General features: G+C 39.6%; 1 long non-coding RNA gene across 1 annotated transcript in view; it reads left to right on the forward strand.

The window, feature by feature from the left end:
- LOC124773920 overlaps positions 1-15,526 on the forward strand; it is a 52,033-nt gene that overhangs the window by 14,500 nt on the left and 22,007 nt on the right. Inside the window, exon 2 of the long non-coding RNA XR_007014970.1 lies at positions 10,356-10,453. This is a non-coding gene — a long non-coding RNA (uncharacterized LOC124773920). The remainder of the gene's footprint in view (positions 1-10,355; positions 10,454-15,526) is intronic.

A 15,526-nucleotide genomic window follows, 5' to 3' on the forward strand; every position in this document is an offset into this window, starting at 1 on the left:
TTCATCAATTAAATTCAATATTTCTTCTGTTACCCAAGGATTTCTACTAGCCCTCGTCTTTTTACCTACTTGATCCTCTGCTATTACTTCATCCTTCAAAGCTACCAATTCTTCTTCCACTGTATTGCTTTCCCGCATTCCTGTCAATTGTTCCCTTATGCTCTCCCTGAAACTCTGTACAACCTCTGGTTTAGTCAGTATATCCAGGTCCTATCTCCTTAAATTCCCACCTTTTTGCAGTTTCTTCAGTTTTAATCTACAGTTCATAACCAATAGATTGTGGTCAGTATCCACATCTGCCCAAAAGGTAATAGGTATAAATACACATATGCTGCATAACATTGGCCCGAAAACTAGTTTCGTACTACGACGAACATTTCTGAGGAACCTGGGAGAATCGTTTTTTGAAAAGTTCATCAGAATGTGGCAATGTATAGACAACATTCTCAAGCCCTCAAGAAAAAAATAAAGAAGATTAAATTTCGGAGAGGATATAAAATCGTCAGGTCTGGTCTCTGACGCTCCTGGACCTTCTCGAGGGAGGTGCAAAATGTGCCCCAGAAAAGAAGACAAAAAACCTTCGCAGAAACGTTCAAGATGCAAATCCTTTATTTTCAAAGCTCATGCAAACATAATATATGGAGAGTGTAGCGATGATATAGAATGAACTATATTAGGAGTATTAATATACATTCACGGTATTACGTTTGTGTTACCGTTGTTTTCAACTGTATTCAATAAAATCGTTCATGTTTGTTGTTTTCTGAATGAGTTATTTGTTTCCCCCATCCTGGAAGAATATTTCAAAGACCACACAGTGAAGATTATCGTTACTGAAAGCAGCTAAAGTACGTGTTGTACATGGGGACGTAAATCACACTCGGCTCCCATAAGTGGACCTCCACCCCACGCGCCTACCTAAGGGTTAACAACTGCACTACCTCGTTCGGTTCGTCCCTATTCTACAGTATTCTTTGGTTTACATAGAGTTTGTACCAATTTATAATATAAAACATAGTTTTTCACTTCATCTCCGCACACCCGCTGCTGATTCGTGGACCACGAACATACTTTATGCCCTTGCGCTAATTCCAGTTTGTTCGAGAAACTGTCTCCAGGCCTGTAAATATGCAACTACGCCCCATGCCACTTCGTCGTGCCCTTCGCTCAGTCCGCCTGAAAAACTGAGCCAGCATCCCACCACGATGAGTGAAAGTTTGAGTTCAGGAGAATTACAAGAGTTTACTAATATGCACTATAGAGCTTGGCACGTGGTTTTCTTGTAAAAGAATTACATTGTCATCATGTATTGTATTTTGACAATGTGCTGTAGTTATCCCCTTCCTTTATTCTGCCTTCAAGCCCTAACTTTAGAGTCCTCTAAGTATGTTTAATTGTGCAGTATCTATTATTTATCAAGAATGTTTTAGCTGCCTTTTTAAACAGAAGTGTTTTAGTAAACTTTTTATCTCGTTCAGAAATTTATCGCAGAGTGTTATTTCCTAACAGAAAATGCTGTTTTGAGTTTTTGTTTGCTTTTGCTAGGTAAATGTAGGTCCAAACTGGTTCTTGTTCCATGGTTATGTATATAAGTATTAGTGAAATACTTCGTAATGTTCTCCCAGATCTGCACAATGGACTGGTAAATGTACTCAGTTGCTGCAGTACGGGTTTCCACTTTTTTAAACAGCTCTTTACAATGAGGTCTACTAGTATTAGTTATTATTCATATAGCCCTATTCAGCAGTTAAAAATTATCTCCATGTTTTGTGCCTTAGAGCCACAGAACAGAATCCCTTAGTCGATCAGTCCATTTGATCTCCAAGAGTCTCCTGTAACTTCACGTTTCAAAAGCTTCTAGTCGTTTCTTTCCTGTGTATCCCACTACTCGTATTTCGACTTCACAAAAAGCTCTGTTCCAAACGCGGCTTGAATGTCCTTCTGGTTTCAAGGTCTGTATCACAAGATTCAGACTAGGAAAGACCTGTTATATACAGATTCTTAATCTGACACTGCACATAGATGGATTTCATCATGGTGATATTACTATAGAGGCTGTCGCTAATTTGTCTTTGCTGTACGCCATTTTACAACATCAAATAGTTTTAAGATAGCTCTACCAGCGAAGCGTGAACTTCTGGCTTACACAAATTATTGCCTCTGCTGCAGAACCGACATATCGTTCAAAGAGTTTCCCACATGCCGATGACGTGGCCCTGGCAACGCAGAGTAAAGACTTCGAGACTGGAACATCACCAATTCTCTGAAAATAGTTTCAGACTTCTGCGAGGAAAATCATCTCACACCTACTTCAGTGAAAACCAAAGTGTACGCCTTTCGTTTGAGGAACGAATAGCCTCACGGTAGCTGCATGTGAAATGGAGAAGAATGCAGTTGTAATACAGTAATACTGCAGTTGATCTAGATGCTAGCCCGCATCTCGTGGTCGTGCGGTAGCGTTCTCGCTTCCCACGCCCGGGTTTCCGGGTTCGATTCCCGGCGGGGTCAGGGATTTTCTCTGCCTCGTGATGGCTGGGTGTTGTGTGCTGTCCTTAGGTTAGTTAGGTTTAAGTAGTTCTAAGTTCTAGGGGACTGATGACCATAGATGTTAAGTCCCATAGTGCTCAGAGCCATTTGAACCATCTAGATGCTACCTTAGATCACTCTCTAATCTTCGAGATATGTTGCATCAATATCAAGACAAAGGGTTCATCACGTATCTTTCTGTTATGTAAGACACCTGGATGTGGACAGGGCGCTCAAGCTTAGGCGCTGAGGACAACCGTCCTACCGCTTAGCTACTCTGCTCCTGAATATACCAGTCCTGAGTGGTTCATATCTTCTCACGCAAAAAAGTCGATATCACCCTGAATGAAACCTTGCAGGTCAATCACAGACTGCATGAAGCCAACATCTTCACGAAATTGTATTCATTTTCAGTCATAGCCCCACCCGATATCAGACTGCAGTGGCTGCTAATATAGAAAGGCAAAACGGTTTTTAACATTTCAGTCCATTCCCTTCATGATCATCAGCCACCACCAGCTCGTCTAAAGCCCAGGAAGAGTTTCTTGCAGTCTTCTGCACCACTTCAGTCACATTCAGGGGTAGACAGGGCTGAAATATGAGGAAAGATGCAACCTGACAATCCTAAACGTGTCAAAATTGAATTTTCACCTGGTCATGAAGAAAGATGATGTACGTGAAAGGCCTTAGACTGTGCATAGGCGTTACAAGACCCAAGGAGAACCTCAAGAAAAGTAGCATTGTCCAAGATGGAGACTTACTGTGCGAGTGTTGGGAATAACAAACTTCTAGTTATATCATGAAGTGCCGCCCTAGTCCGGATTCGTGCACGATGTTGGAACTGGCACTGGCTAACAGCAATGCGATCAATATAGTCAAACACTGGTCACAACTTAATAATATTCGATATCTTGCAAACATTTGGCTATGTCCATTTAAGTGCTGCGTAGTATACCTTAAGTCCTTCAGTTTTAATCTCTTTCTTTATAAATTTTATAAATTTAATTTGTAAATGTATGCTTCACATTCTTTATATTCAATATCCGTTTTCTTTGGAACTTCTGACACCAATAAAGAAAGATATGTGAAGAGCGATGGATCGGCTTTGCTCGAATGGTGTCATCAGAATGGACACCGGTTGCACATGTTACGTCATTTTGTAGAGCGTAACTTACTATGCTTGAGTTCGAAAGATGTTCTAGAATTCAGCTAGAGATGGAGGTGAGTGATTGAAACTGAATCATTTCTGTAGCCTTCCAGAGACACGCCCTGCCTACACGAGAGACGGAGAGAGCTGAAGCACCTTGCAGTTGCCTGAAGTCTTCTGCCAGAGAAGGGTGGGCACCGTGTACACAGCAGACGTTTCACGGAACTGATAACAGCAATCTTACACGCATAGTGTAGTAAATCGCGGTAAGCTATTTGCGATACTAAGTTTTGTCGCACCGCCAAGTAAACACGCCGTTATCACTGGAGCAAGTAGAGAAACGCTAATTTGAGTTGAACGTGAGTACCAGTAGGAATGAGACTCATTCGCAGCGGCAAACGGTTATAGGCAGGAAACCACACACATACAACATGCTGAAGCTCTTGCTATTCATACGTCTCAGGAACGCGAAAGATCATCGATTTTGCCTCTTTACGTTCCATTTCCTCCTTTTTCTTTAGTGTTTGCCTACTTCTGTTCCTCGTTTTATTAATCGTCGTGGTTTTCTGGCAGATTCGCCACTTCATATTGATTTCTCTTTCTTTTAGTCAAGTTTACCGCCGTCCGTTCATTGTATTAATTTTTCCGCCCTCGGCCGACGTTGAAACTATTTTCTTTGTTTCTTGCGTCAGAATCCTTTCACCTGGAACATTCTTGTTCTAAAATCGTCTCTATCTGTTGTTTCTTTGTAAATTCCTGTTGGCGTTATAACGCGTCCAATGAGTTTTATAATAAAAACATGCTTCCTAGAAAGGAAATAATATTGGCCAGCTTTATTGAACTGTATCGCAGGGGCTCAACACGTGCCGATGAGTATGGCTGGGGGCAGGAGAGGGTGGACAGAAAGAAGGCAACAAGGAAATGGACAGAGAGAGGGAAGAGGAGGTGCCGCATGAGACAGGTGGAAGTTGTAGAGTGGTAGTGGGCGGGTGGAAAAGGAAGAAGGGGAGATAGGGGGAGATGGAAAGAGAGAAGGATAGGAGGACATGCTCGGAGGGATGGGAGAGGAAGATACTGTCAAAGAGGTGGGATAGAGGAAACGGACAAAGAGGAGGAGGTGAAGGTACAGAGACAACGGATTGAGGATAAACAGAGGTAGGAGGATGAGGTGGACATGTAGAGGCAGGAAGCGGTAGACGCAGAGAGGAGGATGAGGAACTGTGGCGAATATATGTGTCGATCACATATGTGGGCAAAGCCGTTTTGGAAAGGCTAGTGTTAAATTAAGCTGATCCGTTTCCGATCGACATCCTATAGAAAAAATATATTATTATGCGTGAACATTAGACACGAAGTTGGATAGCATTATACGCCACTCATAGGTGGCACTTGATTTCTAATTCTAATTGTATTCGATGCTTGATGCTGTTGTGGTCTTCAGTCCAAAGACTGGTTTGAGACAGCTGTCCACGGTACTCTATCCTGTGCAAGCCTCTTCATCTCCGAATAACTACAGCAACCTACATCCTTCTGAATCTGCTTACTTTATTTATCTATTGGTCTCCCTGAACGATTTTAACCCTCCCCCCCCTCTCCCCTCCTATTAAACTGGTAATCCCCTGATGCCTCAAAATGTGTCCTAGCAACTGATCCATATTTCTAGTCAGGTTGTGCCACATATCTCTTGTCTCCGCAGTTCTTTTCAGTACCTCCTCATCTAATCTTGCGCATTCTTCTGCAGCACTACATTCAAAAGCTTCTGTTTTCAGCTTGTCTAAACTGTTTATCGTGCACATTTCACTTCCATATGTGGCTACACTCTGTAGATATACTTTCAGAAAGGACTTCCTGACGCTTAGGGCTATACTCGATGTTAATAAATTTCTCTTCTTCAGAAAAGCTTTTCTTGCCATTTTCAATTAACATTTCATATCCTCCCTACTTCGACCACCATCAGTCACTTTGCTGCACAAATAGCAAATCTAATATACTTGACCGAGAGATGAATACATTAAGCAGATTCAGAAGGATGTAGGTTGCAGTAAGTACTGGGAGATGAAGAAGCTTGCACAGGATAGAGTAGCATGGAGAGCTGCATCAAACCAGTCTCGAGACTGAAGACCACAACAACAACAACAATATACTGCTTCAAGTGCCTCGTTTTCTAATCTAATTCCCTCAGTATCGCCTGATTTAATTCGACTACATTCCCTTAACCTCGTTTTGCTTTTATTGATGTTCATCTTATATCCTCTTTTGAAGATACTATCCATTCCGTTCAACTGCTGTTCCAAGTGCTTTGCTGTCTCTGACAGAATTACAACGTCATTGGCAAAACTCAAAATTTTTATTTCTACTCCCTGGACTGTAATTCCTACTCAAAATTTTTCATTTGTCTCCTTTACTGTCTGCTCAATATACTGATTGAGTAACATCAGGCATAGGTTACGACCCTATATCTCTCCGTTCTCAACCACTGCATCTCTTTCATGTCCTCTTATAACCGCCATCTGGTTTCTGTACAAATTGTAAACAGCCTTTCACTCCCTTCGTTTTACCCCTGCCACCTTTAGAATTTGAGAGTATTGCAGACAACATTTTCAAAAGCTTTCTCTAAATCTACAAATGCTGTAAACGTAGGTTTGCCTTTCCTTAATCTATCTTCTATGAGAAGTCGTATCGTCAGTATTGCCTCGCGTGTTCCAATATTCCTCGTGAATCCAAACTAATCTTCAGCAAGGTCGACTTCTATCAGTTTTTCCATTCTTCTGCAAAGGATTCGTGTTAGTATTTTGCAATCGTGACTTATTAAAGTGATTGTTTGGTAATTCTTCACCTGTCAGCTCATGATTTCTTTGGAATTGGAATTATTATACTCTACTTGCAGTCTGAGGGTATTTCGTCTGTCTCATAGTCTTGCTCACCACATGGAAGAGTTTTGTCGTGGTTGGCTCTCCCACGACTATCAGTAGCTCTAACGAAATGTTGTCTGCTCCCGGGGCCTTGTTTAGACTTCAATCTTTCAGTGCTTTGTCAAATTCTTCTGCTTTCCCTTCTTTGCTTAGAACTGGATTTCCATCTGAGCTCTTGATATCCATACAGGTAGTTCTCCTTTCTCCGAAAGTCTCTTTAATTTCTGAGTAGGCAACATCTATCTTACCCCTAGTGATATATGATTTTAAATCCTTACATTCGTCCTCTAGCCATCCTTGCTTAGCCATTTTGCACTTCCTGTCGATCTCATTTTTAAGACGTTTGTATTCCCTTTCGCCTACTTCATTTACTGCATTTTTATATTTTCCCCTATCATCTATTAAATTCAATATCTCGTTAGTTACCATAGGATTTCTACTAGCCCTCGTCCTTTTACCTACTGGAACCTCTGCTGAATTCACTGCATCTCTCAAAGCTACCCATTCTTCTTCTATTGTATTCCTTTCCCCTGTTCTTGTCAATCGTTCCCTAATGCTCCCTCTGAAACTCTCTACAAACTCTGGTTCTTTAGGTATATCTAGGTCCCATCTCCGTAAAATCCTGCCTTTTTGCAGTTTCTTCAGTTTTAATCTGTATGTCATAACCAGTAAATTGTGGTCAAAGCTCACATCTGCCCCTGGGAATGTCTTACAATTTAAAACCTGGTTCCTAAATCTTACCATTATAAAATCAGTCTGAAACCTTCCGGTGTCTCCAGGTGTCTTCCACATATGCAACCTCCTTTCATGATTCTTAAACCAAGTGTTAGGTATGATTAAATTATGATCTGTGCAAAATTCTGCTTTTTCCTTCCTTTTCCCCAGTCCATATTCTCCTACTACTTTTCCTTCTCTTGTTTTTACTACTATCGAATTCCAGTCCACCATGACTATTAAATTTTCGTTTGCCTTAAGTATCTGAATAATTTCTTTTGTCTCATCATATGTGTCCTCAATCTTCTCTTCATCTGCAGAGACAGTTGGCATGTAAACTTGTACTACTGTGATGGGTGTGGGCTTCGTATCTATCCTGGCTAAAATAATGCGTTCACTATGCTGTTCATAGTAGATTATTCGCGTTCCTATTTTTTATTCATTATTATACCTACTCCTGCATGAACCCTATTTGATTTTGCATTTATAACTCTGTATTCACCTGCCCAGAAGTTTTGTTCCTCCTGCCACCGAACTTCACTAATTCCCACTATATCTATCTTTAACCTATCCATTTCCCTTTTTAAATTTTCTAACCTACCTTGCCCGATTAAGGGATCTGACATTCCACGCTCCGACCCGTAGAACGCCAGTTTTGTTTCTCCTGATAACGACGTCCTCCAAAGTAGTCCCGCCCGGAGATCCGCATGGGGGACTATTTTACCTACGGAATATTTTACCCACGAGGACGCCATCGTCATTCAACCATACAGTAGAGCTGCATGCCCTCGGGAAAAATTGCGGCTGTAGTTTCCGCAGTACCAGCACAACAAGGCCATGTTGGTTGATGTTACAAGGTCAGATCAGTCAATCAACCAGGCTGTTGCCCCCGGAACTACTGAAAAGACTGCTCGTACACGTTTGTCTCGCCTTTCGACAGATACCTTTCCGTTGTGGTTTCACCTACGGTACGACTATCCGTATCACTGAGGCACGCAAGCCTTCCCACCAACGGCACGGTCCATGGTTCATGGGCGGGATATCGATACATATGCTAAGGTAATGCGTATACTAAGGTAATTCAAAGCATCTTTACAATTTATTAGTTAGGAAAAAGAGAGTTGTGTGTGTCATTGCAACTTCTGGAACCCAGTTTGCGGTAGACTTCTAGTTCCAATAGTATTTGAAGGCCTTCTTCATTAATCACTCGTTATCAATTCTGCCCAAAGTACAAAAGACAGTCTCATGCCAGTTATTGTTTATTTTGTGCATTATTTTCTTGTTTTGATATATTTTAAAAGGAGTCTTTTTAATACACTTATATTTTCTCCACAATTGTTCTATTATTTCTTATTTGGATAACACTAGGCATTCCTTTGTACGTAATCATTCCGTTTTCACCACTTTATTTGAGGGTCGTTAGGTTACAGTTTTTGATATACACTTTCCTCGAGATAATATACTTTTTCCATCTTGTATATTTTATCCTTTACATCAGATTATTCCAAACCATTCCCGTGAATTATATTAAGAGCGCACTAATGTTTTTTATACGCCACTATCGATATGGGTAATTCATGATCTAATTATTTGGTGGTTTGACTCGTATCATCTGCTGGTTTTATTGTGTACTGTGCATAGACGATAAGTGTGAATTTCTGCACAAGTGCATTGTAAGAAAACCGTAAATAGAAGTTATTTCCGTATTTACGATTAACTCTGTGTGCAGATAAATCATTAATTTTTGTATATTACAGTAAAGGCAACATAACAGTGTACCTCTTCACCCATCGAAAACATTACAAATGCCAAAATAACGCACGAAAAACGAACTCGAAAACGGGAACCATCTCCCAAAACGCTTCGTTCGAAGTATAAATGAAACGATAATAGCTGCCTATAGCAGAGAAAAGTTATTTTTATAAAGAATGTTGTTTTTACAGACGCAGGGTTTCGCCGACCATACACAGATTGCTGTATTTGTTACACTTTTAGAAACTGTACCTATCCATCACTCCACTCCATGATATTGGGGTTCATAGTGCGTCGTCTGCGACTTGAAGCTTCCAAAATCCTTCGTGAGTTCTGTAGATTTCTGTAATGAGAAACCACCAACTGACGCGAAATGAACAGATGAGCAGCGTGGAAGGTGAAGAAAATTTATGAAAAGAAGTTGGGTGTACAGCGTCACCAGCAAATGCCTAGCAATTGTCTTTAACAACTTTATCATGTCTACCATGAGTTATTAATGAAATTTTACGTTCTTACACTTCTAAGTTTGATATGACAGTATTATTGTCACTCTTTAAGTGGAAATTCGTACCGTATGATTTCATTATGTTAAATTTTAGTTTGTTGGAAATTGATAAATGGTAAATATTACCGACAGTTTTCTTTGCTTTCTCTACCAGGAATACTATTATTTTTATTTGTGACCACAATATTTCTATGATGAGCAAACCATTTTTCCCTATCTCGAAGACCACGTGGATACTCACTCAATAACGATCTGTGATATTATTATACTGGATCTAGTAAATGTTTCACAAAACATTTTGCTTCATTGGAGATCCGTGATGGCTCTTAATCTATGTTCCGTATGTTGAAGATTCTTAGAAACCACCCATTTACTACTACTGTCATTTATATTGAGTCTTGTTCCTTTAGTACGTATTTGTGGTCAACAGCATCAAATTCTTAGATAGATCTGAAAATGTGGACAGTGTTAACATCTCGTTTGCAGTTGTTTTATGTGACGAGACGCGTTTTGCAGTTAGAGCCTCTTTACAATGCTAAGATTTCACTAAGTCAGTTAAAAACACTGGAGAATAATGTGATGTTCCAATGATGTTTGTTACTGGAAAACATGTGTAGTGATTGGGATTTGTCAAATTTCATTTGCTCTAGAGTGTGAGCAAGTAGAAGCTATTCGTTGTTTTCAGGTACAGCGCATGCTGTGCTGAAAATTAGCGCAACCAAAGGAGGACCGAAGAATATATCATTGGATAGAATTCTGCAACTATTATAGAATGGAACCCTTTTACACTTGTTCACAGGTTAACCTGAAGACTGCACCTGAGCGATGGTATTCACTGCTACTGTGTCCACAAGACGCACCCAGACCTCATAGAACCGGCTGTCAGCCCGAACATTGGTAAGTATAAATAGCTCTCCTCTTCATTGTACTGCAATCTCGTCTTAAATACTTTATTTTATTACATTCTATTTCAGTTCTTATTACGCTACCAGTATTGACAGCAGTGGATCCCGTACATTCTACAATGAAAGTATCGCTCCTACTCAAGATGCATTGTAGTGTTACATTTCTGAACTGCTGTGATTTAGCAGCAGTGTTGTACTGTCTAGCAACAAAAATAAGTGTGTAGGCTGAATAGTACATATTGTATATACGGAACTGGAAAATAATAAAGGCACATAACAGAAAGATAAGACCATAACAGCATTGTCGTTGTTGTGGTCTTCAGTCCGAACACTGGTTTATGCAGCTAATCACGCTACTCTACTCTTCATCTCTGCATATCTACTGCAACTTACATCGAGTAAGCGACTACAACTAAAGTTTAAGTCCATTAACGAAGTGATGAATCATTAACGTCTTAGTATGTGTATGGCAACTGACCTCATCTTTGAACCAAATTCTACCAAGATTTGTTTTCTGATGTATTTGATTCACTGCCTTTGCATTAGTTATTCCATTTACCCACCCAACCTTCAACATTCTATTGTTGCACCAAATTTCAAAAGCTACTGTTCACTTCTTGTCTGCACTGTGTATTTTTCACGTTTCAGATCCGTACAAGGCTACACTCCAGTCAAACACTTTCAGAAAAGAATTCCTTTTTCAGAAAAGTTTTACTTCCTATTTTCAATCTGTATTTTGTATACTCCCCGTTTTGGCCATAGTCAGTCACTTTGCTGCCCAAATAGCAAAACACGTCTACTACCTTTAGTGTCTCATTTCCTAATTCAACTGTACTAGAATCGCCAGATATTGGTCGACTACATATCATTAGCCTTGTTTTTCTTTAGTTGATGTTCATATTTTCATGATACTATCTATTCCGGTCAACTGCTCTCGCAAGTCCTTTGCCCACTGAAAGAATAAGAATGACATCGGCAAACCTCAAAGTTTTAAATTCTTCTCCCTGGACTTCCCTGCTACCGTCAAAATCCAAAGACATCCAGCGTTATGGAACCAAGTCAAGTACTGACATAATTAACGGTACGTACTATCTACTATACACACCTGACAGTAAGTGAGACAAAATGAGAGAGAAAGATAACTTCTTTACACGTGTCCTGTATGAATGCTAACACAAGGTGAAAGTGTTATGATTTATTGAAGAAATTAGAATAGCTCTGTTTTTTTTATTGTTTTTGCTTTGTTAACTCAGCATCGAAGAATACCCCGAACCATTTCACATCACAACATTCGGGAACTTCTGTTCTTTCAAGATAGTGATTAGTCATAGATGAAACCATTCCTTCTTTGATGACATTATCGTGAGACGTTAAACCGTAATCATTCCTCCTTTCTACATGCGCCTAATTTTGTGATCGTCACAGTATGTCCTGGAAAATTCACACTCGAACTTAACGGAGGCAGCCAACCTGAAATTGTAACAGTTCGTTTAATATTTTTTCAGTTTATTATTACTCTATCGTTATGTTGACTATAATAAACCATTATAACTCCCATTTATCCGATTTTCATTAATCATTTACAGTTCTAAAATTTCTACTTCATCTACTCCTAGCAATGTTGTTCTAAAGTTTATACAGCCAGTACTATTACTCTACGTACAGGTTTCCTATGAGATCAGTTTCCATTCTGTGGTTAGGTGTCCTGCTTTGCTTTACAAAAAGGGCTAACCAGTTCATTTTTGGTCCTAATCTAGTATTCTCTTCTGTTATATCTGAATTTGTCCTTTGACTAATAATCTTTCTCTGGTTCTCCAGTGATCTGTTAAGAAATCTGTCTAGCTTTCATCATCTACTCTTCGGGCTCACCATAGTTTTTCTCGCCAGAAGTTTCCAATGTACAGCCTGCTTTCAGATCCTGTCTCCGGTGTATGCAGAAAATGTTCTTTCCATTCTTTTTTGTTTTCTTCAGCTTTCTCTTTACACATTTCACACCTCATTAGGCCTTTATGTTGTTCCTCATTTTATCCTCTATATTATAGCTTTGTTCATATTTAAAGTATTTCGTTTCTGATGTTTCCAGTTTTTTCCCTTGCAGTCCAGTTTTCTGCTCCTTACAACGAGGTGAGAACTGCCATCTATGTAATTTTATTTGTGTCATTTCCTTATTTTCCCTTTGAGGGTTCTCGTAACTGTTCCACATATTTTTCGACAGATGGTTTTTTTTATCGTCATTCTGCTGTCAAGTTGTGTCGTAGACAAGATATCGGAAGTGAAACGTTTGCTCCAATCTTTCACTATCGATGGAGATTTTTAATATCATTGTCTCCTTTCCTAGCAAAGAATTTTCTGTCGTTGAAGTCTTTAAATTATATGTAGAGTTCGAAAGATGTAGCTTATATGCTGCCCTGTAAAATTTGTCTGTAAATTCTTGAATAATTATTTCATCGTCAGCACAGAGAAATATGTTCATATATAGTTGACTTTCTAATTTGACTCCCCAAGGAATATTGTCCTACTCCTAAGCTCTCGCCGGGTCATCTGTGTGAATGTTAAAGAGCGACAGAGACACACCAGATACTGCCTAACTCATGGGTTTATGTCTACATTCCACAATATATCTACACTAATACTCTATCAGCCATCTGACTTCTCTAGAATCTGTGATGAAGCTTTCTTTGCTTTCGTAGCAATATTATAACACGGCTGTTGAATCACGGTGGGGATTTCCAGTGCCTTGAAACCTTGCTCGGAAAATTCTTGTCTAAGGTATAATGAATGATGCTTTTGTATTTTATTCTTTTATGCTCGATACCTTCGTCCTCAAAATGGAAGGTCTGAAGTTGACTACTGAGATACTCTACGATTGGCCCTATTGTCACTCTTGCTAAGCAAAAATACTTTGCTATCTTCCTTTACACTTCTTACAACACCAGTAGTCACTGATGTTATTACAGTCTTACGACCACTGATTGCCTCCAGCTTCAGTGTTTATGATGATACTAATTATAGTACAAGGATTCTATTTCACTCGGCTTAAGTATCTTGTTTTTCACACATTTTCGCATAACTTATTCCTGGTTACAGGATCAACGTGTTTTCGAAACCCGTGGAAGGTAGGCGTGTATTCAAATTAAATTCCCCATTTTAATAAATTATCTGTTTCCTTGTAAAAATCTTATCATTTTAAAATCAAGCTTTTCTGGAAACCTGATCCTTCCTCAATACAAAATAACTCAGAGTTATTTAAGAGCTTTTCATTAATCACATTTCCACATATTTTATAAGCTGTATTTAAAATACTGGTACCATTGTAATTATTACAAGCTTTTCTGTTTCCCTCAAAAGAAAAATTGTGACATTGTGGTACTGCTTATGGCTATTCCACGCATCATGTGAGAGGGATTAATTGACTATTTCTACGGGGTCAAGGGCTACACTTTTTAAAATTATGAAATACAGACAAATAGCTGTCTATTTGTGCCACCATATTCAGGGTCGAGCGCGATGCTCTGGTTTGGACCGCTGCCGTCAGGTGGAGAATTGTAGGGTTCCCCTTAACAGGTTAATGCGTGCATTACATGCAAGGAGCGGCTCCTCCGGCAGCAGAGTACGTGTGGCGTGCACATGGGGATTTTTATGTTAGGGAAACCCACCATTGGGATAAAAAATGAATTAGCTGCCAAAGCCGAAGTTACATCAGCCACAATGTTCTCAGAGAATGCTTGCCCCCACAGATCAGATACAGAAAAGGTTAATATATTAGTAAACTGCAGGAGAATGTTACTTATTCAAGATTATAACGCCCAAATAATATCGGAAACAGAGAGCTGGTTGAAGCCTGGTTCAGAAACTGTAGTGGCAGAGCGCTTCTAAGAGAACTTACAGAATGTCGTTAGTAATTTTCCTGATCATGCTGTTGTAACGGGGGGTGACTTCAACTTGCCAAGTATAGATTGGGAGAGACATGCTTCAAAACTGGTGCCAGAAGCAGGGACTCGTTTGACATTATTCTGAATGTCTTGTCTGAAAGTTACTTTAAGCAGATAGTTAGACAACCAATTCATGAAGGTAACGTCATAGATCTCCTAGCAACAAACAGACCTGAACTTATCGAACGAGCTAAGGAAGAGAAAGGTATCAGTGATCACAAAGCTGCGATAGCATCTATGACGATGAATTTTACAAGGAATGTTAAGAAAGGTAGGAAGGCATTTGTGCTTGGCAGGAATGACAGGATACAAAATGCCGAGTATCCGAGTAGTCAGCATGAAATATTCTGTGGTGAAGTCCAAGATGTGGAATACAAATGCAAAAAAATTGAAAAGCATCGTTCAATATGCCTTAGACAAGTCACGTATGTTCCGAACAAGGTATTAAGGGACTGAGAAGACTCACCGTCATTTAATAGACGTATTAGAAAACTTCTACGTAAACGAAGAGAACCTCATCTCAGAATCAAGAGAAGTCCAAAAACAGTTATCACACAGCAGATGAACGAAGTGAAAATGAGCCTAAGGTGAGGAACGAGAGAGGCGTTCAATGACTTCGAGAGTAAAATTTTGTTTACCGATCTGAGTAAAAAATTTAATAGATTTTGATATTCTGTAAAATCGGTAAGCGGTTCGAAAGCATCTATCAATTGACTCAAAGATCATACTGTCACTGCAAGGTAGAAGACAGTAGGCCGAAATACTGAATCCGCAGTGGAATATCATAACACATCCTTTCAATTATCGTACGAACATCGAAATGGCAGATAACGAGATAACCGATAGCGGAATAGGAAAGCAACTACAATGGCTTAGTGGTGGAAAGATGAGCTACCTATAAGAATCTAAAACGATTATGCGAAAAAATTTGTTCCCCGTGTAGCAACCAAATTATTGTTCGTAAATCTCTGGGGCAACGAAGGGTACCTAGCGACTGGAAAAAATCCCAGGTCATTCCCGTTTTCAAGAAGGGTCTCAGGCCACAGGCACACAAGTAAAGGTCTATATCGTTACATCGATCTGTTGTAGAATTATGGAACACTTTTTATGCTCAAAAATTTTGACGCTTTTGG

The sequence above is a fragment of the Schistocerca piceifrons genome, chromosome 2, assembly GCF_021461385.2.
Source record: "Schistocerca piceifrons isolate TAMUIC-IGC-003096 chromosome 2, iqSchPice1.1, whole genome shotgun sequence".
Taxonomy (NCBI): Eukaryota; Metazoa; Arthropoda; class Insecta; order Orthoptera; family Acrididae; genus Schistocerca; species Schistocerca piceifrons.